Raw genomic sequence first — 23382 nt, 5'->3', positions numbered from 1 at the left:
TCTGGTCCCAGCTACTTGGGAGGCTGAGGTGGGAGGATCACGTGAGCCCAGGAGGCAAAGGCTGCAGTGAGTGATTGTGCCACTGCACTCCAGCCTGGATGACAGAGCAAGACCCTGTCTCAGAACACACACACACACACCCCGCAAACAAACAAACAAAACAAACACATGTAAGGTAAAAATATGCTCTAACATTGTATAACAATCTCAACACTAACAGTTGTTGGTGGACATTTATAGATTTACTAAAAGACACCATCTTTTGTTTTTTGTTTTTTGTTTTTTTTGAGATAGACTCTCACTCCCTCACCCAGGCAGGAGTGCAATGGTGCGATCTCGGCTCACTGCAACCTCTGCCTCCCAGGTTCAAGCAATTCTCCTGCCTCAACCTCCCAAGTAGCTGGAATTACAGGTGCATGCCACCACACCCAGCTAATTCCTTTTTTTTTTTTTTTTTTTTTTTGTATTTTTAGTACAGATGGGGTTTTGCCATGCTGGCCAGCCTAGTCTTGAACTCCTGACCTCAGGTGATCCACCTGCCTTGGCCTCCCAAAGTGGTGGGATTATAGGCATGAGCCACCACGCCTGGCCAAAAGACATCATCTTAATTAAATGAAACCCATCTCTTCTCGATAACAGATAGAAATTCATAAAATTAAATGATAAAGTCAATGGTTTGAGAGTCATAGCAGCTATTACTTGAGGGATGTCAAGATGGGAATGTTGATTTATATAGGAATATGGAAAAAAAGAATAAACTAAGCTCTATAAACACAAATTTTCCTGGGAAAACTGTCCTCTGGCAGAAAAAAAAAAAAAAGAAATGCTTCTCCTACCCATTTCTACCTGGAAGGAAATCAGTGCAGTTGGACTAAACAATACATCTCAACCCTGGCTGCAAGTTGGCATCCTCTAGGGAGATTTTTTTAAATGTTAGGGTCCCGCATTAATTTACTGAATCAGAATACGTGTGGATATAATTTGTCAGCGAGGGTTCAGAACTAAGGACTTCAGTGAACAGGAAATTTAGAAAGATCAAATTAGGTGATTTTCAAAATAATCTACCAAGATATAAAAAAGAAGATACAAGATATAGAAAAGATATTAAGTTGTTGGAGACTCTTCTTCAAACCTAATTAAAGCAAGCCAATTAAATATATAAAATTTGTGTTATGCTAGCTTAATCAAGGTTGGGAGGGGAGTGTTAGGGTTGGTGAGACAGTAAATCACATCTGTTCCTGCTCATACATCCTACCTCGCTTTCTGTTCCCCAAGTTGCTGAGTGGTTCTGGACTCCTTGGAGCCCACATTTAAAACTTCTCCTCTGAAAGTTTCAAACATCTCATTTGACAGGTTAGGTATCTATGAAAAAATACACACTGATGATACAAAGAAAAAGAAGTCTCAATAATAAGTGCAGGCCTAGTGTATTAGTCAGCATTCTCTAGAGGGACAGAATTAATAGGAGATATATATATATATAAATATAAAGTGGAGCAGTATTAACTCACACTATGTAAGTATTAACTCACTTGATCACAAGGTCCCACAAGAGGCCATCTACAAGCTGAGGAGCAAGGAAAGCCAATCCAAGTCCCCAGACTGAATAACCTGGAGTCTGATGTTCAAGGAGAGGAAGGGTCCAGCACAAGAGAAAGATGTAGGCTGGGAGGCTAGGCCCATCTAGCCTTTTCATGTTTTCCTGCCTGCTTTATATTCTAGCTGCGCTGGCAGCTGATTAGATGGTGCTCACCCAGTTTAAGGGTGTGTCTGCCTTTCCCAGCCCACTGACTCAAATGTTAATCTCCTTTGGCAACAACTTCACAGACACACCTAGGATCAGTACTTTGTATCCTTCAATCAAGTTGACACTCAGTATTAACCATGGCACCAGGCAAAGATTATTAAATGTCTTATTAAGACCATTACAGTGAGGGCTTATTTGTCCACAGTGGTTCAATATGAAGGCAGTAGGAGGGACCAGATGAACTCGCATGATTACACATTCACATCCGATATTCCACCATTCAGCTCTTCTTCCAGCTCTTTTCCCAGTAGGAGAGCACTAAGACTCCTGGTTTGTGTGGGTTTTTTTACAGATATTAACTTAAGCTGTTAATTACTGTTGCTGTTTAATGATTCACTTACGATAATTAATATATTAATTCTTTGTACTTGTGCCCTCAAGCAATTCTGTGAAGGGTGTAATTTTTTAAATTCAGCAAATACAGCTAACAAGCAGTAACTGTCCAAGCAGTACTACTTAAGTGCTATTTCATGAATTATAATATTTAAATTCCATTAACTTAAAAGGATTAGCTTCCAAGGGACTGTTGTCTTCTGATCCTATTCCATATTAATTACTTTTGCAATACCAATAACACTGGCATTTGGACAGCATCTTTCTTTCACTGGGTCTTCATTTGTAGTGAAGATGAGAGCTTACAAAAAGAAAGGCCAGCCTGGGCAACACAGTGGGATCTTGTCTCTACTAAAAATAAAAATTAAAAAAATTAACCGGGTATGGTAATATACACCCATAGTCCTGTTACAGTAAGTTAGGTAGACATGAGCAGGGCAGGAAAGCCCCGTCCCCCATAAGGAATATCAGACAACTAAGAGGCAAAATAGCAGAGTTTAACTGGTATACGACCTTCCTCTAGGAATACTTTCCTGGTAAGGGAAGAATGCCCCTTAGTGCTTGAGCCCACCTGGCCCAACTCCTGAGATCTTATTGGGAAGCTACTAATCACCAACTTCAGGTGTTTCTATCTATTGGGAGACTGCCTTTTCCTGGCACCACCTACAACCAATTATTATTTTAGAGAGAGTTTAACAACCACCTGACCATCACCTAATGGTTGCCTGATATTCCAGTGGGGTGAGGTGGGGACCTTTCTGTCCTGCTCGTGTCTGCCGGACTACCTACTGGAACAGCTCTAGCTACTCAGGAGGATGAGGTGGGAGGATTTCTTGAGCCCAGGAGTCCGACGTTGCAGTGAGCTATGATTGCACCACTTCACTCCAACCTGGGCAACACTGCAAGACCCTGTCTCAAAAAAAGGAAAACAAGAGAAAAGAGAAAGAAGGAGAGAGAGGGGAAGGAGAGGGCAGAGAGAGAGAAAGGGAGTGAGGGACAGAGAGGGGTGGGGGAAAGGTCAGTGTCCTCAAGTTCAATTAAATCCAACAGCTTTTTATGGAATGCCTGCTATGTGCTGGACATGTAGACAGATACAAAGATGTGAGTGACAGTCAGTGGTTCAAAGCAGGGTAATGGGCGTTATAATATAATTGCTCCAATTCATTGGGGACCTACGATATACCAGATTTGCATATATTTTCTTTAATCCTCATGACAGTGGTGCAGGGTAGGAATCAAAATCTCTATTTCACAGATGAGGAAAAACTAAAAAGAGTTAAATGGCTCGCTTACAACCACCCAACTAATATTTGGCAAAACCAGGATTTGAACCTAGGCATAACTTGCTGGGAAATTCTGCCTTTTCCTCATAGAATATGTCAGCAGAAGACTCCAAGCAACACTGTGAAACAGGCAATGCTTGCCTTTGGTCTCCCTACCACTCTTATTTTATGTGATCCTATTTCTCTATTGGAGCTCTTCCCCTCCCCCACCTACATTTTTTCTAGTACTTTCTTGGCTGTTCTCTGGATTCCAAGTACAACATAGAAACAATGTATTTAGACAAGCTCTCCCCATTAAGTCCCCTACACTCTAGACCAGAGCTGTGCAATCAACTTTCAGCACATTCAGAAATGTTCTGTATCTGCACTCTCCAATATGTCGGCCACTAGCCACATGTGGCTACTGAGCCCTTGAAGTGTAGCTAATGTGACTGAGGAACTAAATTATTTTATTTTAATTAATTTAAATTTGAATTTAAGATTAAATAGCCACGTAGGGTTAGTGTCCATCGTTTTAAACAGTATAGCTCCAAAACATTCTCAATTCACTCTGTGCTTAAAATGTTCTTTTTCCATGTTTTGTTTTTCAGAGCCTGTTCTGCTGGGACACAGAATCACTTGCTCCATCTAATACATTGATGATGATTAATTTGTATGTGTACCTTCCAAAAAAGATGGTTGTGTTTGAACGGAGGCCTCCTGGACAAGAAAATGTAAGTTTTCAGATGAAATGACAGGCCACTTGGGGAGGTATTTGATGATCAAAAGGGCCTTTAAGCCTCATTAATTCCTTACATGGGAATGGCCAGATGTTGGTCCCACTTAATTTTTTGTCACATTCACCCTTTACGATAATTGAGCAATTTGTATCACATACCTCGACACAGAACACAGATGTTTTCACATGCTTTTTCCAAGTACTTTTCCCAGGGTACATGTATTCTGCTTTCTGCTTTTTTTCTAATAGCCCAAATAGTTAACACCAACTGGAGTGCCCAGTTTCCTGAAAAGTACTGTTGACAGGAGCCCAAAAGCAATAGCCCCCACCTGTCACAAACCTGTAGCAGGTCTCTGGGAGATGCTAGAAGCTACAACAGGCTCTCTGCCCCAGGGATATTGCATTTTCTCCCTAGAGTTATAAAAGGGAAAGTTTTCAGAGTACAAAATTGAAGGCTTTTACAGTATAAAATTGAAGAGGCACAAAGTATATAGCTGAGGCACAAAACCGGACACTAAGGGCTGACCTCAGCCAATTAAGAGATTTTGAGAAAAAAGAAAGAGGCAGAGGGCTGGAGGAAAGGTGGATCCGGAATCAAAGCAGAAGCCAAAATCCAAGGACCAACCAGACAAACTCCAAATCATGTCCAGGTGGGAGGGGACAAGCTCCAAGGGGCTTACAAAACAGCTCAAGGTTTTCAAGTTGGTTTTAGGGTCTGTTGGTCTGAGAGTACCTTCGCTTTCCGGAAGGTCACTTGGTCTGAACTTAACATGGCCTAACACGAGGATCTGTGAGGATTTTTCTTGCTATACATCCTTTCTTTCGTGTGTACAAATTGAGTGCAGATCCTTAAACGAGTTATATGCTGTTGGTCATTAACTTCAGGAAACTGGCATGGGTCCGCCTAAGGAGAAACTCGGAGAGATGGGCCCTCCAGAACAAATACGTTTATTTTGCAACAGCAGGGGATGGCAATACAGGATATGTGTGCCATGACAGATCATACGCACATCCAAGGGGGTCGAGGCAAAGGGGAAGCTTTTAAAGACAAAGAGAAGTCCATGTGAGTTGCTTTTTAGTAACGTTCATAGGCCACAAGCTCATGGCAGTTAGTGTTTGTTCGCTGGTGGAGACTGTTGCTAAGTACCTGTCCTTGTGTGAGTGGCTTATCCAGAATACTGCCATCTCGAGGAAGTCTTGAGATAGGTCCTGTTACTGATCTATGTGCTAGAGTGTCTTCTGTAAGGCTTGTTACAGGCATGTGTGCTTAAAGGCTTCTTCTTCATGGCCTCCCCTGACTCCGTTTTGTTACAGTTTGACATAAGTGACTCCATTTTGGCACCAGCACCTTTCACACACGGTAGGGAAAGAAAGGTAGGAACCCACAGAGAACAACTGAACAGAATTCTTAAACAGATGCCTCCAAATTTTTACTCAAATACGACTTAGGGAAAACCATCCTTCCATCCTTGTAGGTATCATCAGTGTTTATTCTCAGAAATGTTTTAATTCCTCCATTCAGAATCAGCAGACCTTCACTCTGGGTTACTCACATAAAAGCACCACATAGCTCAATTCTTACTGAAATTAGAGGGTTGCCCTCCACGAAGAGCATTAGGGCTTATTCGTCTATCCATCAGACACAGACAGCTCTTGAGGTATCTGAAGCCTGTCTCTTCAGGTACACAAAGCATTACAGCATTAAGTCAGCAGAGCGAAGGACCATGATTTTGCAATGAAAATAATAATTTAGGTGAGTAAAATAAAACATCGTTTTAGAGGGTTCACAACCATTAATTTTCTGTCTTTCAAAAATTACGTTCTGCATTGTTTTAGATGGAGAGTGCGTGCTTTGGATTCAAGACTGGGAGTGAGGGGACCAGAAACCTATTCTGTGGCTGTTTCTTGTTAGGACTTTCCTAAGCCTCTGGAAAAGGTGACTCTGCTGTGCTCACTGCTCTAACTCTTTAGGTTTCTTTCTGCATACATATTAAAAGGAGCTTATTCTCCCTGACAGAACCTTTCTGATTTGACAGAACGGTGTAAGATATATTCACTCAAGTGAGAAAAAAAGAAATTGAGGTCTGTTTGTATTTCCTTTAGGTTATAAGCTTCTTAAGAAGAGACTGTCACATTTTTACTCCTTAGTGGACTGTAACGGTAGCATAATATTCTGCATCTAATTAGTCATTTCATTAATTTTATTGGAACCAGAATGGTGACTACTGGCCTAATTAGAAGGAATCGCCCTTGGCTTCTAGGCTTAAAGATAAGCTCTTGCCGTTCGGAGAGAGAAATGCACTTTACAAAAGACGTGACTATCAGAGGCACAACCCTGTTCTCTCTGCTTTGCATTTCTCATTTCCTTCAGGCTCAATCCTGCTGATGCTCTCCATGGAGATGGTCAGCAAGGTGGGCGCCCACGAACCAGAGAAGAGTGAGGAGGGAACAAGGTTCCTCTGTGTGGTGATTTGTGGCTTTGGGATAGCTGGTGTCAGTTTTATCAATGTATGATTGGGTTTTTTAAATTATGAAACTATTTGAATATACATATGTGTGTATGTGTGTGTATATATGTGGATATGTGTGTGTGTATATATATATATTTTAATCAAAAGACATTGCTGTCAGAAAAGATGACAATTGTTTAAGAGCCTTTACCAAATTTATAATCTACATAATGGTGAATATTCAAACTGACTTTCCTCAAAACACTTTTTAGCTAATTTTTCAAGCTTGCCCAAGAGTGCTCATGACAAGCTTCTGCCAACACCCAGGGGAGTTCTGTTGTGTCCACTACAATTCCAAAGCTATAAGTAGAAGGAGATTTCATTTTCACACCTCAGAGAGTTTATTTTGCTGTTCTCAGAGGCCAGTTCCTGCCCCCAGTTTCTCATAACAATTAATTATGAAAAGGTGATTTCACAAGGAACAAATGGTTAAGCACAAAGATTTAGTTGTCCTAGCGTTTGCATGGTTTTATATCCACTGTTTAATTTTTCCAGTGCAAAGTACAATTAACATTTGAGTCTGTCTGAGTCATGAAGAAATGGAGATTACTGAAAATAATTCATTTTGGTATCTTCTTACATCCTGAGAGACTAATCTTTCCAAGTTCATCTGAGGCTCCTCTTCTCCATGACAACCTCATCCAGGGATTTCTTCCTGTCCTGGTGTTTTATGACATGTAAGTGAAGACCCACATGCTGCTTTGTATATTTTTGTCAAAAGAGGAAAAACTGTCTTGTCGAGGACAGGAACTAAAGTATATGCAGTATTTCTTTAGAAGCCCATTCAGCATCTTAAAGTGTTAGGTACAGAGAAGGCCCTCCATAAAAATTTGCTAAATTGAAACTAGGAGCAAACGTTAAGTCAAGATCAAACTCAGGAACGACTATGGCTATTAATCATCTTTTACCCAGAATTTAAATAATTTCATAAGTATTGCCTGAAATCTTTTTCTTTATGTCAATAGTAGCATGTTTTACTGGTGGTAGGATGTCTGGGGTGAATATCGAAGATCTGGCCCAAGTTGTTCCTGGGAGCTGGGGGTTAGGGAGTAGGAGAGAAAGATATTTAACTCTTCCAAATACCTAGTGGATTAGGATCCCACAGGGAACTACTGAAAATGCAAATGGGGCTGGGGTAGGGGCTCACACCTGTAATCCCAGCACTCTGGGAGGCCGAGGCTGGCAGATCACTTGAAGCCGGCAGATCACTTGAAGCCAGTAGTTCAAGACCAGCCTAGCCAACCTGGTGAAACCCTGTCTGTACTTAAAATACAAAAATTAGCTGGGTGTCATGATGCATGCCTGTAATCCCAGCTACTTGAAAGGCTGAGGCAGAGAAACATTTGAATCCAGGAGATGGAAGTTGCGGTGAGCTGTGATGGGGCCACTGCACTCCAGCCTGGGCAACAGACAGAGACTCTGTCTCAAAAAAAATTAAAATGCAAATGGGATCATATCTTAAAATCAGCCAATAGCTTCCCATTATCTTTAGAGGAAAAGTCCAAAGTCCTCCTTGAAGTGGTACCCAAGGCCCTCCTGAATCTAGCTCTTGATTTCTTTTCAGCTCCTGTCTCACAGCTCCCCAATGCACTATCACAACCTGAAGCATGACATTGAAGTTGCCTACGGTTTGCAATGCTTTTCCATTTCCCTGTCCTCATTAATTTCCATTTATTCTTTAAGGCCCAGATCAGGCTTCAACTTCTCCAGAAATCCTTTTCAGACACCTCTATTCTGGATGAGTTGCCCTTCCTATATGCCCCTACGCTAACTTTGCTTACCTAAGTATACTAATTGTTGCATAGTATCATCATTTTCTGTCTTCCTCACCTGTCCTACCATTTAGTAGGTTGTTTTTTAATAAACTTTTTGTCTTAGTCCATTTGGGCTTCTATAACAGAACACCATAGACTGTGTAGCTTATAAACAACAAAAATTTATTTCTCACGGTTCTAGAGGGTGGGAAGTCCAAGAGCAAGGCACTGGCAGATTGGGTGTCTGTTGAGGGCCCTCTTCCTGGTTCATACACAGCCATCTTTCTGCTGTGTCCTCACATGGAAGAAGGAGCAAAGAAACTCTCTGGGACCTTCTTCCTGAGAGTACTAATCTCATTAATGAGGCTTCCACCCTCATGACCTAATCACCTCCCAAGGCCCCATTTCCTAATACCATATCATTGGGGATTAGGTTTCAACATATAAATTTGGGGGAAAGAGGTCACAAACATTTAATCTACAGCAGTTTTATAGTAGTTAAGAACATAAGCCCTGAAATAAGATTTCCCGAGTTAGTATTTCATCTCTGCCTCTCATAAGCTTTGAGACCTTAGGTCAAGTTATTTACCCTCTCTCTCCTTTATTTTACTCATTTGTAACATTAAATGAATATAGTAGTTCCCACATACAATGCAATTAGATGCTTACCACAATGCAGAAAGAAGGTAGTTAGCTTGTGCATTTATTTGCTTATTTTTTATTTTTATTTTCTCTCTGGAATGTAACCTCCAGGAGATATTGGAACTTGTCTCCTCATTCACTGCTGTATCCCAAGCACCTAGAACAATACCTGTAATATTCTAGGAGCCCAGTGCATATTTGCAGACTATCTGTTGAATGGATATATTGATAAATGGCATGTGAGTTAGTCATAGCATCTTCAAGCCACTGCAGGCCTGCCAATTTTATTTTTATTTTTTTTAAATTTTTTATTTCCATAGGTTTTGGGGGGAACAAGTGGTATTTGGTTATATGAGTAAATTATTTAGTAGTGATTTGTGAGATTTTGGTGCACCCATCACCCAAGCAGTATACACTGAACCCAGTTTGTAGTCGTTTATCCCTCACCGCCTTCCCACGCTTTCCCTCTGAGTCCCCAAAGTTCATTGTATCATTCTTATGCCTTTGCATCCTCATAGCTTAGCTCCCACTTATGAGTGAGAAAATATGATGTTTGGTTTTCCATTCCTGAGTTACTTCACTTAGAATATTAGCCTCTAGTTCCATCCAGGTTGCTGCAAATGCCATTAATTCATTCCTTTTTATGGCTGAGTAGTATTCCATCGTATATATATACCACATTTCTTTATCCACTCTTTGACTGATGGGCATTTGGGGTGGTTTCATATTTTTACAATTGCGAATTGTGCTGCTATAAATATGCGTGTGCAAGTATCTTTTTCATATAATGACTTCTTTTCCTCTGGGTAGATACCCAGTAGCAGGATTGCTGGATCAAACAGTACTTCTACTGTTAGTTCTTAAAGGAATCTCCACACTGTTTTCCATAGTGATTGTACTAGTTTACATTCCCACGAGCAATGTAGAAGTGTTCCCTTTTCACTGCATCCACACCAATGTCTATAATTTTTTGATTTTTTGATTATGGCCATTCTTGCCGGAGTAAAGGTGGTATCACATTGTGGTTTTGATGTGCATTGCTCTGATCATTAGTGATGTTGAGCAATTTTTTAAATGTTTGTTCAGCTCTGCCAATTTTCTACAGAAGTAGAAGTTCCCTGTCTTCCTGGTATGGTCCCACACATAGTAGATACTCAGCAAATATTAGTTTCTGTCCTGCCCATTGTCAGCCACAAGGTCTTGCATGAGAATGAAACCCTTTGGCAATATCCATTTTGGAGTTTGGTGACAGTGACAAATATGAGTACAAATATCAGCAACTGCAATCTCTGTTTCAGACATGCACATATACAGACTCGCAATGAACAATGGAATAGTCATAACAACTATTTCAAAACAACTCAAGCAAAGCAACTTCCTAGTTATCACTCATATCTCAACAGATATTAGAATCCAAATCTTTGTAGAGTTTCTATCCTCAAGCAGAAATTCATATTTTATAGTCACTGACATCATCATATAACAAATAGAGCTTGACATTTTCAATATGAGAAATTTATCGTGACTACTTTTTTCTACAGAAGAAATTTTTAAAGCATCTCAAGTAAAGAGAGCATTATATGCCAACTTTTTTTTTTTTTTTTTTTTTGGTTAAAGGGCTATTTTTTACAAATAGAGTTTGGGGAACATTGCTAAATTCATCAAAGTTTGAACTTATTTTTGCTCAAGCTAACTTGAAATCTTGTGTATAGGAAAGAGTATTGAACAGCGGATAAGGAGGCCAGGTTTTATTACCCCCTCAGTTTGCCCCTGCCTGGCTGTGTGACCTTGAACAATGACTACCTTTCTCATTCTAGGTGGAAGGGGACTGTAGCAGGTGGTCTCCAAAGTCTCTGGAGACTTACTAGTGTGGTAATACTAACTTAAGAGCTGTGGGGGTAGGTGAAACGGGCTTTGAAAGCAAAGCAGTGCTTTGTTCCATTGCCTTGATGCCTTGGTTTTATTTCAAATACACCATTTGATTTGTTTCAAAAGACTGCAAAATCTTTAAAAAGATTTGTTATGCTAAAAAGGATGTGAAATGTGTTATTTCTATGGTAGGGAAGGGGTACAAGAAGTGGTAGGTGGTGGGAGAAGATGGTGGTAGGATGGATTTAAAAGGGTCTCGTGAAACAGGATGTGGATACCAGCTGTGTGATGTTAAACAAATTCCTTCACCTCTCTCCCTGTCTTCCAGCATCCTCATCTCGCTTGTAAGGATAATAGCCTTCCTCTAAACCTCACACACTTTTGGAGGAGATCACTTTTTTTAAAGTGCATGGAAATGTTTTGAAACACTGAAATCTATAATGATAGGTTTCATAATTCTAACATCCACACCATATGGTAAGGACAAATAACACTAGGTGACATGAATCTTATTCATAATTCAAATGTACAAAAAAAATGTAAACTTTCTACCACTAAACTTAATGTCTATTTTAAGCCTAGAAACTCAATCTCAGTCACTCTTGTGTTTCCTTCCTGTGGAATTCTGGGGGTTCACAGAGTCCCAGGGTGTGGATGTGGTAGGAGTCGGGGGCACCTGGTTGCCAGGGTCATCTCTCCACACAGATGTCTGCTGGGGCATCCACTTGCCCTCAGTTGTTGATCCACAACAGGCTGCAAGTGACATCCTTTCTTTCTGTCCAAATGGCACGTTTAGGCCCCACCCCCTCCCTGCTGTGTCTATGACTCCTTGGAGGTGCACAGGCTCCTGTGAGGCTATCTACAGCCCCTCTTCCTATATTCTCTCTGAAGTCCCTCTCTGGGGTCTTCCTGTCCCTGGGCTCAGTCAGCTTTTCTCATCTGTCACTTCGTTCTAAGATCATCTCTAGGGCTAGCTAGGTATTAACAGGAAGGAAACACCTGTCCTCTGCTCTTTGGCCTCCTCATCCAGTCTGGGAAATCCCTTCCAGTCCTCAGAGGAGCCTTGCTTCCCTTATAATATCCTTCTTCCCAACTATTTTGTTTTTCCTCAAAGCCTTCACAATTTCCCCTGAGGCCTGAGGTTCGGCTTGCTCACACTTCTCTCTCCCCTGCTTCCCACAGAATCACATCCTTCCTGAGATAATGAGCACACAATTGCCTGGATACCTGAAGGAATGGAGACAGTGGCAGAAAACACTGCAGAGAGGTGGAAACATCCGTTAATATTTTAAAATCCCATTACTGCTACCAACAATAATAATGGATGCATAGAAATAGATCTGGATTAGCTGAGCTTGAAACAGTCCATCTCACACACACACAAAAGAATTTCAGGTAATGAAGAAAAGAAAAGGAAAAAAATAACACATGGCCTCTGTAACATTGTTGCTTTTGAATCTTATTGGATTTGTGGCAAACTGGGTGATTTTGGGACATGAGTCTCCTACCACTCACCTGCCTCTGAGCTCTCCTCTGAGGCCGGTCACTGCCCAGAAGGGATGCACCTGTCGTCTGTCCTCTGGTCTCTGGGTAGCCCCTGGGTCAGCATTTTGGGTGCTAGCATTTGATGCACCCGCTACAGTTGCTGATGAGAAAGTAGCTACCCTCCTCCACTCCACCCCTGCCGCCCAGGCCCTGCCACTCCTGCTAACCTGTCAGGCTACATTTTCAATTACTGGCTTTGAAAAATGTCCAGGTGGACCTATTAAATCAATGAATGCGATGAGCTGAACACAAGGCAATGGCAATTCTGTGGCCTCCCTCGGGATAATTGGTGAGTGCATGGGGTGTTGAAAATCCAAGCCTGAAAATCATTGCTTTGAAGAAAGGGAGGACAACAACCAAACTATTTCTTCCATTAAAATGCATAACATTTAAATAATGTCCCCGTTCTTCTCAGTGCCCATCAACCTTCATTTTTTTATGCACTGAAAAGTCTAAATATTTATTAACTTCAATTCACAGGATTTATTACAGCTGCATTCAGCTAGGGCACATACACATTTTTTAACTACATGGCACTTTTTAAATAGCATCATTTAAAAATAATTACGAAATAACTGTGATTATATTCTAAAGATGTAAGATACTATCTAGTTTTAAAAAGTAACCAGAAAGTGTTCTTAAAGGAGGACCCATAATCAACAGCTAGAAACAGCTGGCATTTATTTTACATAGAAAAACAGTTCGCAGGTAGGGAATCACCATCTGACTCACTAAACTGCCCAGTGTTGTCAGGGGGAAAAAATAGGCTGGTTAGAAAGTCAGCTTGTGGCTAACCATGTTCCAGACCACCTGGCCTTGCTCTGCTATGAGGTCAAAAGGCTGGTTTTGTGTTATCATGGAAAGAGGTGAGATTCCAGTCAGACACTTGCTGCTTGCAAGGTCACCTGGGCGTCACCTTTTAGGACGGCTAGAGGAGATGTCAGGGATTGAAGGCGGTGGCGAGGAGGAGCTTTGTCCATAATCTCTATAAGCCACTCTCCTTCATTGTTAACATAGACAATCAGAATTGTCATTTTCTGTTTCATCTAAAGTGCTATGAAACACAGCTTCAGCTCGCTCCTTCCAACAGATCCCTACATAGATGCTCTGGAACGGCCTCTTTGTGTTTATTAATGGAAATTTCCCACAATAACTGCAAGTGACTAAAAAGATGCTGTGTCTTTCATCCCTGTCTCTGTCATCATCATGCTTTCTTAACTAACATAATTTTTGAGAAATATTGGGAAAATGCCAACAAAGAAATATAATTTGAAATTCCACCATCCAGAGAAAATCACTTTTCCTAGGGAATAGAGACATCTTCCAACTTATGCAATTTATACAATCATCTGTTTTTCAAAGGTCTTAAGTAAATCATATTTCATATACATTGAAATGCTTTCGATTTGCTTCTGCGGCTTTTTGTATCACCATTCATGGTGTTACCATTCCTTTTTAAAATGATTTTTTAAAAAAAAAGACAAGGTCTTTGAAATTATTGAGCCACTCATGCCTAGCCACCAGCTTTGTACTAGGGGTGCTGTATCTTTCCCCTTACGCCTTCAAATAGACTGCTAGCCTCTGTCCTTATCAGCAATTTCCAGTTGAAATTAGAAGGCAGTAAAGGGGAAATGACACAAACAACATGGAATTAGCGTGGCTGACACACAGAGATCACAGCAGGTAATGGAGACAGGTGAGGACCCAGTGAGGGCCATGGGGAAGGGGCTGTGGAGCTCTGAAGTGCATTTCCCACATTTAGCCTTGCACTGGATGTACAAATGTCCACATCTCTAAAATTAAATTATGTACCTTATGGAGCAATTTGCATAAAACAATTTTGTATCTGTTGTGTGTTTCATAACCTGCGGTACATCTGTACATTTATAGATTTTAAAAAATAGTATATATCCTGCTTTGTAACATGCTTTTTTTGTTGGCACATGCCTCTTTATGTCCATAAATAAATACAGACATCATAATTGCCGATGACTACAAAACCCTCTGCTGTGTGTATCTATAAGAATTATTTAAACAGTTTCCAGTGAGTGGATCTTCTGGGTGTTTCCAGTTCGGCTTATAATGGACGCCTCGGGTTCCCAGGGTTGTGTTCTTTGGCCTGCCTCTGGTTTCAGCCATAGCTGCAATGAACATGGTCATGAGAGCTCAGACTCACATGGAAAAGCTAGCAAAGGGGCTTTTCCGATGCTAAAGAGCCTTGAAGCAAAGGAGAGTCTTTCTCCTTGCTCCTAGACAACCTTAAACCAGTGGGGACGGACTGGTGAATAAATGCTTCAGGAGACCTTGTGCGTGTTTCGCGAGAGGGCGCTGTGGAGTTGAGTCCCAGCAGCCCAAGGCATCAGCCTCACTAAGTTTGCTTTTCCCTCTTCCCTACCCTCTCCCTCCTGCTTCCCAGGATCATGTTGGAAATAAACTACCTGTATCCAGACAAGTCCTAATCTCTCCTGTTCTGAGCCAAGATAGGGACTATGATAAACAATGATGTGGACAATATGCTTGAATGAACATCTCTGCCATGGATCTAGTTATTTCCTTAAAACAAATCTCTAGAAATGCTCATTGCTGATCTGGTTATTTCCTTAAGATAAATCTCTAGAAATGTTCACTGCTGAGTCAAAGGGCATGGACTTTTAAAAACAAGCTCAAACAAGTGCTCTGTTTAACAGAGCTCTTAACTGTAAGGCGATTGATTTTATTTTATTTGCCTTTGCCTATTCAATCCCAGAGCTATCATGAAGCTCTCTTCCATCAAGAAGCAAAACATTGATACCAGCTTCCTGTAGTCTTTTAAGCCACCCTCTCCAGAGGCCCCAGAAATCCCTCCCCCTTGCTGTCCTGCAAACACGATGAATGGAATAGTTGGAATGCACACCCACTGTCTCCCAAATAGACAGCTCACTTTATTGCCTGGTAGTTATTAAGAATGAGTAGTAATTTTGCTGTAGAAAAGACTACTTACAGGGAAAGTAAGAAACGAGAGAAACATTCACTCATAATTTAACACAAGGAAATAAAACCAACCAGAAGATAAAATGTCTGTTTCTCAAACAGCTCAATCCTTATATCACTAGTAGCACCGGAGCTCTTAATTATAGATAGTAAAGCCTCTGGATGTTATTTTTTACCCAACATCAGTGGTAACAGACGCATAAGGAACTGCTCAGAGTAGTACAGAAGGAACTCTAATGCGCAGGCGCTTCGGTGGGGCAGCAGCAAATGTGCGTGATCTGGCTAAAGAGGGAACCCAGAAAGGGTGTCAGCTCCAAATATGGATTAGCCACAGCCTTTCCACGAGGGGGAATGGTGAGCATATGTTTGCAAGTATAATTTACAGAAACATATATGTGATTATTTTTTAAAATAAGTGAACTATTTATAAATCTTAGCCAATGAATCTTTGTGACATCTCCTTTCAGGAAGCCTAATTTTAAAAGGTATATAAAACCGTTCTCCTGGCCAACACTTGCAGGTTCTGCCCGCTTGGATGGCTTCCCTAAAAAAGGAAAAAACAAACAAAACCAATCTTCCTTGGCTGTGTTTGCCATCAACATCAAGAACTGCAGCAAAGGCATTCTGACTGCTGTTTATTACTACTGTTTATTCTGTCATCATTACTATCACCAAACTCACATGATTACAGTGTTAGTAATTTTGTTGATTATAAATAGCACTAATGCTGTAATACATTAGCAAAGACACAGCATTAGGGAGACATGGTCCATACTCACTTGGAGAATTGCACCTTTGAGGATGATTGTTTAAACCATCCTGGAAAGCATTATCCTTACATGGCCCCGGTTTCCAATCACTCCAGTGAAGGTTTCTTTTAAACACTACCGCCATTCTCCCTGCGCAGTGTTTCTGTGGCCTTCTCAGATGTCCTTCATGCAGTCTAGGCTGTGCTTTGTATTCAAAAGAGAATCCCTTGATAGTGTATGGACCCAGTAATGTCCTAGTTTCTTGAATTTGCTAAAAGCAGGGGCATTAGATTGTGAAAGCCCGCTAGAGCCATTTCTATTTTAATAGTGATACATCTTCCTTTTGGCAAGAGTACTATTGAGTGAATTCGTATAGTCTTGGGCCCTTCCCTGTTTATTTAAAAATTGTATTTTCTGAGGGAGGAGGACAAAGGGCACAATTGGGACTTTACTCAAAACACTCACATATCATAGAGGAAATCTACATTTACTGTTTAATTTTGGTTTTCAAAATTTATTGCAAAGAGTCACCTGGATAAAGAGAAATCCCCCCCACAGAACAATGTCTTCCTGCCTTCTCCAAAGCACACTCCCTTTTCTGAGGAGTGATGCTTTCACTTAAAATGGTGTATATTGATTAAAGTCAACATATTTCCTGTTTTTCAGCTGTCTGCTGGGTTCTTGGGAGCATTTTTTTTTTAACATAAACCTTTCTTTATTGATTCAGAACTAGAAAACATTTTAATATAGTGGTAACATTTAGTCACAATGGGGAGTGTGCTTTTGGCAATTCCCTGGTTAACGGCATGAATGTCTGTGTATGTGTGTATAGAAATCCATTAGACTCATTTTAAGGTGGTTTTTTAAAAAACACTAAAATATGTAAATATCCTGATGATTGAGACTACAGGTTGATATTTTATAATGTTGTTTTCTATTCACATTCAGATACAGTGAACCCACATGTTGAAGCTTTCTAGTATAATAAAAATTTCAACTGTTCTGTTGAATCATTTGTCCTGATTGGAGGCTACAGAAAAGATGTCATCTTAGGTAAGAACTGAAGGGTAAATGACTGTAAAACATGATTTAAAAAGACACTAAATGTAAGAAAGCCTTAGCCCAACGTTTACTTCAAAATTTCTATTGATTTGTTATATCAGGAAGAGTCTTAGAATAATTCTTTTGATTGTCCTCTAAATTTACTTCAAGTTAAATTCGTGTTCTCTCGAATCTTCTCACCATTCTCAGGCTGTATGTGGACACCAAATGGGTGCAAATAATGAAACATATTCTGTAACTAGCTGCCTTGTATAGACCCAAATTAAAAGAAACAAAAAAAATTATGGATTTTTGGTACTGTGCTTTTATTTTAAAAGGATAAAGAAAATTCAGCCCCATCGTGGAACTTATCTGTAACATGAATTAATCTTCTTAACAAATAAAGTCAGTCCTCCTATTTTACTTGACCCTGCCCCAAAGGGAATATATAGCCTCCCAGATTACTACTGAACATTTTGAGTAGCAACAAACTTCAGATCCTTGCATATCTTAGTCTGTGTTGCAATAAAGTAAGCTTGTCCAACTCGCGGCCCATGGGATGCATGCAGCTCGGGACAGCTTTAAATGCGACCCAGCACAAATTCGTAAACTTTCTCAAAACATTATGAGGTTTTTTTTTTTGCAATTTTTTTTCACTTATCAGCTACCATTAGTGTATTTTATGTGTGGCCCAGGGAAGCCAAAAGATTGGAAACCCCTGCGAATACCCAAGGCCAGGTAATTTCTAAACAAAATGGGTTTATTTGGCTCACAGCTCTGTAGGCTGTACAAGAAGCACGGTGCTAGCATCTGCTTCTGGTAAGAGTTTCAGGAAGCTTCCAATCATGGCAGAAGGGGAAGGGGAGCCAGTGTGTTACATGGTGAGAGCAGAAGTGAGAGAGAGAGAAAGGAGGTGCCGGACTCTTCTCAATAACCAGATCTCACAGGAACTAAGAGTGAGAACTTAATCATGAGAAGGCCACTAAGCCATTCATGAGGGATCCGTCCCACTGGGCCAAACACCTCCTAATAGACCCCACGTCCAACTTTGGGGATCCATTTTCAACATCAGATTTGGAGGGGACAAATACCCAAACTATATCATTGCAATGATTGTGACAAATGTCAAGTGGAGAGAGTCTGACTTCATTTTATTATAACTACTTTACATGAAAAGTCCTTTTATGAGGCCCAGAAATTTCTATGAAAAGTAAAATGTCCCCAGTGGCTCAAATGGCTGTGTGGGGTTTTATGTTGAGGTATACCAGACCATGACATATTTCATATTTACTCTGATTTCATATTTACTGTAATTTCATATTTATTCTGATTGAAGATCTCATGACTTGACATAAGGATGATATTATATAGACTCAAATTCCAGAATTCTTATATGTTCCCAGAGAGAATGGGCAAAAAGCCTTCAGTTAGAGTCACATATTGCTTACTTTTTTTTCTTTTTAATTCTAGGAGTGCTTGCTCTGAGTGAGGCTCATCTTCAAATCTGAATGACCAAAAGGAGATTTGATTATACATGTGAACACCTCAGAAGGCACAGCCCGCCCAGAAGGCAGACAGGTCAGGCTGCTTTTTCTTCATTGGTTGGATTCAATCCTCCGGGCGGCTCAGACATAACTTAAGCATGATTAAACTTTAGAAGAAGCTGCCAGGAAGACTGTGAAATCTTCATGCCCAAGGATCCCTAAAATTAGGAGCAACAACCACTTGGCTCAGATGGTTTATGGAGGCAAAGGTTTGGATGGGATTAGAGATTTCTAAATGTGAGTTCGTGTCCTCTGCCAGACCACCTTACTTCCACCATTCCTCAGCAAATCAAGAAAAACAGGAGAAAAGACATGCCTTTCTATAAGTTAAATCTATTCTGTTTTAATTCTATATTATATCTGCTGTACAACTTCTTTTGTTTGTAACACCATATTGTTGCTAGTAACTGGAAATTAATTTTCACATGCCTCAGCTTAGAAAAATAAAAAGCAGCCCTGCATCAATCCCAATTTCCTTTTTAGTTTTAATGAGCCTTGAAATCCGAAATTTTGGAAACCGTTGGTCTAGATAATCTTCATTCAACAAATATTCATTCAGCTGCCTGTTCTTATGTCATACAAAGGGAAAATAACTTTTTCCACAGGATTATGAAAATAATTAAATGAACTAATATTCATTGCACATGGCACCATGTTAAGCGCTTTACATATGCAAATTATTTTATTTAATTCTTGCAAAAACCCTAAGACAAAGACAACCAACAAAAAGCACGGAGGGTGGGATTTGTGCCAGGTCACCTCTGGCATAGGCTCTCATAATTAATCTAGTTTTTACTCTCGTAAGAAAATGACTGGTGTTTCCAGGGAGGTGGCATGATAGCAGAAACACATTTTAAACTTTTTAGTGTTTTGCTTTTTTCATGAAACCAAAGCTTGAGTGGTGGGATGGCTGGGCATAGTGATGCAAACAAACAAACGGTGGACGATAGAAACATCAGTGGAATTTGTTGATGTGTGAAACACCTCCAATCAGTCAGAATTCAGAGTTAATCAGAGACCACTTGTTCAGAGGCCTGATCTTTCTGGCTCAACAAGCCAATCACATTCCCCTCTGTTTCACATGATGTCTGTCTTCCGCTCCCTGATTTGTGAGAGCAATTCTGCATGTGCTGAAGAACTACAGGATATAAACAGGAATTAACAGCTAGACAACTAGCTATTGGCGATGGCTAATTATAGAATGGAGAAAAATAATACTTTGCTTTGAGCCACTTCAATCTGAATTTTGAATTCAAAATCGAGGGTAGGAATGTTATATGCCAAGGCCTCTTGGAGCTACCATCCTTAAAGCACTAAGCCCCAAACTAAGTGAGTTATCATTTTGATACTATTTTTCACAGGTAGAATGAGAATGTCTCCTGCACATTAAAATGACTTTTTGTTCTTTTTATGCAGAAACAAGACGGGGATCAGAAAGCCACTTTGGCTTAGGCACAATAAGGGAAGAAAATAACCTTTAAGTTACCAGAGTTAGTTCTCCCCCTGTTAAAGGGGAGTGATTACCCTGAAGATATTCAATTAGCTCTTGCTATGGACTGAATTGTGATTTCCCCTGCCACCAAAAAAAAAAAAAAAAAAAAAAAAAAAAAAAAAAAAATTCATATCGCTGAAGCCCTAATTCCTAATGTGATGCTATTTGGAGATGTGGTCTTTGGAGATCATTAGGTTTAGATAAGGTCATGACGGTGGGCCCCTCATGATGGAATTCGTTTCCTTATAGGAGGAGACAGACACTAGAGCTCACCGGCTCGCCCTCTCACTCCTACTCATGTGAGAAGGCAGCCAGCTAACCCTTCAGCCAGGAAGAGGGTCCTCATCAGAACCTGGCTATGGTGGCATCCAGATCTTGAACCTCCGGACTCCAGAACTGTGAGAAAATAAGTGTGTTGTTTAAACTACCCAGTCTATGGTGTTCTGTTACGGCGGCCGCATAACGAGCACTCCCTGTCAGAATGAGCAGCAAATCTGTTCTCTCTCTTTCGAGTGCTCCTCTCCCACTGAATCGGCCCGTGCTGCAGGCCACACAGGACAGGAGCGATGATGCTCCTTGCTTGACCAAACTTTGGACTGTGAGCTGGTAACTCGATTGCAATGGAAAGGAGTTGTAACCAGCACTTTTTATCTGAGGTTTGAAAAAGGAAAAGAAGCTTGACCCCAAGATACCTGAGTTTTTGAAGAGTAGAGTCGGGAAAGGTCTGCATTCATGAGGCGCTGGATGCCTGTTCCACTTCTGACCCAGTGGATAGAGAGCTGCAGCTCCAGCCAGTCAAGCAAGGCGCATCATCCCTCCAATCTTATTTATGCTACCTTCACCTGCCTCAAGTTCCCTAGTGATTCTCCCCCCTGCAACATACCCACCAATCTCACCCTTATGGCAGATCTCTCCCTAGACACAGGATCCTCCTGCCCTGACACAGAGCTCCTCTTCTTCCTGAGATTCTGTATAGGACTGAGTTACTTCCAGGCGCTGCCCACATCCCGTGGAATCCAGCAATTCCTCTGGGATCCTGGGGTCTTACCTTTCCCAAGGCCTGAAGTTAACCATTCATTCAGCGCATGTTTGCATGTGCCAGGCACTGTTGTAGGGACTGGGGATACTGCAGTGAACAAGATGGACAAAGTCCTTGCCTCCTACAGGCAAAAGGGAGATAGGCCAGTTCAGTGGGAGAGGAGCAATCAAAAGAGAGAGAACAGATTTGCTGCTCATTCTGCATAGGGAGTCCTAAGCTGTTTTGCACTTTTTTTTTTTTTGAGATGGAGTCTCGCTCTGTCACCCAGGCTGGAGTACAGTGGCACGAACTCGGCTCACTGCAAGCTCCACCTCCTGGGTTCACACCATTCTCCTGCCTCAGCCTCCTGAGTAGCTGGGACTACAGGCGCCCGCCACCACGCCCGGCTAATTTTTTGTGTTTTTAGTAGAGACGGGGTTTCACTGTGTTAGCCAGGATGGTCTCGATCTCCTGACCTCGTGATCTGCCCGCCTTGGCCTACCAAAGTGCTGGGATTACAGGCGTGAGCCACCGCGCCCGGCCCTGTTTTGCATTTTTTAATCAGAGAAAAAGAGAAGATATGTCCCCTTAGTTTATTGAGTTGTTATAATACATAGAAATAAAGAAACAAAATGGCTTCCTTTCATATGAAAATTATCAACTCTGAGCCCTGGAAGTTCTCTTAGAGAGGCAGTATGGCATGACGCTTAAGAACAGGGGCCTGGTACCTCATCACCTGGCGAGGCACTCCAGCCCTGCCCATTTGCCAGCTGAGTAACATTAAGCAAATTCCCTTATCTTCATCTGCCTCATCTGTCAAATGGATGTAATGATAATGCCTTCCTTCAGGAGTTGTGGTATTAAGCATAAATAATTTAGAACTGCACCTTGCACAAAATAATTTCTTATTATCAGTTTTGGCCTCAATATTTTATATAACAGGTTATCAAGACTCAGAGGTAAATTCCAGGAGGTTACAAAGCAACATAGTATCATTATTATTGCAAACCATGTTAGGCTGACTAGCTGATCCCAATTTCCCAGGACTAGCCCCAGTTTTAGCACTGAAAGTCCTGCATTCTGGGAAAACTGGGAGGGTCACCCTACAATGATGAAGATAAAGTCACATAAAGTGGAATCAGCTGAATGAGGCCCCAACCACAGAAAAGATATTCATTTGGAAGGCAGCAATGTCACTATGGAAGATACGACTCCAAATGCAGGCACCTGGTGTGAGACTCTGATAAGAGTTAAGAAAGCATGTGTCGAGTTATGTGGAACTATATAAAACAAAGGTTCTCTAGAAATGTATTAGTTTGGTGGTCAGGAATTTTCCAGACATGCTTTCTATCCTCTGGGGGAATTCCAGCAGTGCAGATGTGGTCTTTATGAACCTGGTCTCATAAGCTGCAGGTCTGTCCTGATATTTACAGAATAAAATTTTGACTAATCATCTAAGATTGCATTTGTAGAGCGTTTATCTCAAAGGAGCTCGGTGTTCTTGGCAGTCATTATTTAATTAATCCTCACACTGTCTCTGTGCGACACAGAGCAGGCAGGTGTAATTATCTCTGTTTTGCAGATTACATGACTTGGAGTTATGCCTGGTTATAAGGTGCCTTGGAAAGAGATGTTTCACTGTGATAACAGGTTTGATTTGGTTCTTATTCTTTCCAGTGAGTCTTAGACTTGATTTGACTCTAGGGAACCCTAAATGAACATCATAAATGATATTCTCCATATCCATAGTTCATCTTTCTTTGCCTGTCACCTGATATATTTGGTGACCACGTTAAACAGCTTGTGTCTAACAGGCAGGAAACTCAGCCGTGACACTGTGATCATTAGGTCAGGCCTCCAGAGGTCAGAATCAGCACTCATTCCACTCCCTGCGCTAAAGACGTTCATGCTATGCCTTTTTCTAAACTGCAGAGATCTTTACTGACTAAGTAATGGATTAATAAATGAGAAATGTCATAAAACTCAATCCACATCATTGCCTCAAGAGCTGTAAATCCAAACAGGAATAGGATAAATGAGAGAATAGACATTGATTTCCCCATCAGAAGAGATGGGCTGAAAAAATGGTGACAAGAATAATGAGATG

General features: G+C 40.9%; 1 long non-coding RNA gene across 7 annotated transcripts in view; it reads left to right on the top strand.

Annotated features, from left to right (window-relative positions):
• The window catches only part of LOC101127694 (uncharacterized), a 36118-nt gene extending 16882 nt beyond the window's left edge, over window positions 1-19236 (top strand). For 4 of the 7 annotated variants that reach the window (XR_008678580.2, XR_008678574.2, XR_008678579.2 and 1 more), the window contains 8 exons: window positions 4014-4136; window positions 5978-6077; window positions 7147-7328; window positions 11245-11393; window positions 12099-12311; window positions 15618-15785; window positions 17129-17233; window positions 18692-19236. This is a non-coding gene — a long non-coding RNA (uncharacterized lncRNA). Of the gene's footprint in view, window positions 1-4013; window positions 4137-5026; window positions 5205-5977; window positions 6078-7146; window positions 7329-11244; window positions 11394-12098; window positions 12312-15617; window positions 15786-17128; window positions 17234-18691 lie in introns of all 7 variants that reach the window. The other 3 variants (XR_008678578.2, XR_002005100.3, XR_008678575.2) reach the window with 3 other exon arrangements.
• Window positions 19237-23382: the final 4146 nt, after the last annotated feature.

This window comes from Gorilla gorilla, chromosome 2 (genome assembly GCF_029281585.2).
Source record: "Gorilla gorilla gorilla isolate KB3781 chromosome 2, NHGRI_mGorGor1-v2.1_pri, whole genome shotgun sequence".
NCBI lineage: Eukaryota > Metazoa > Chordata > Mammalia > Primates > Hominidae > Gorilla > Gorilla gorilla.
The sequence above is the reverse complement of the archived record's forward strand: the minus strand, read 5'-3'. Positions and strand labels throughout refer to the sequence as shown.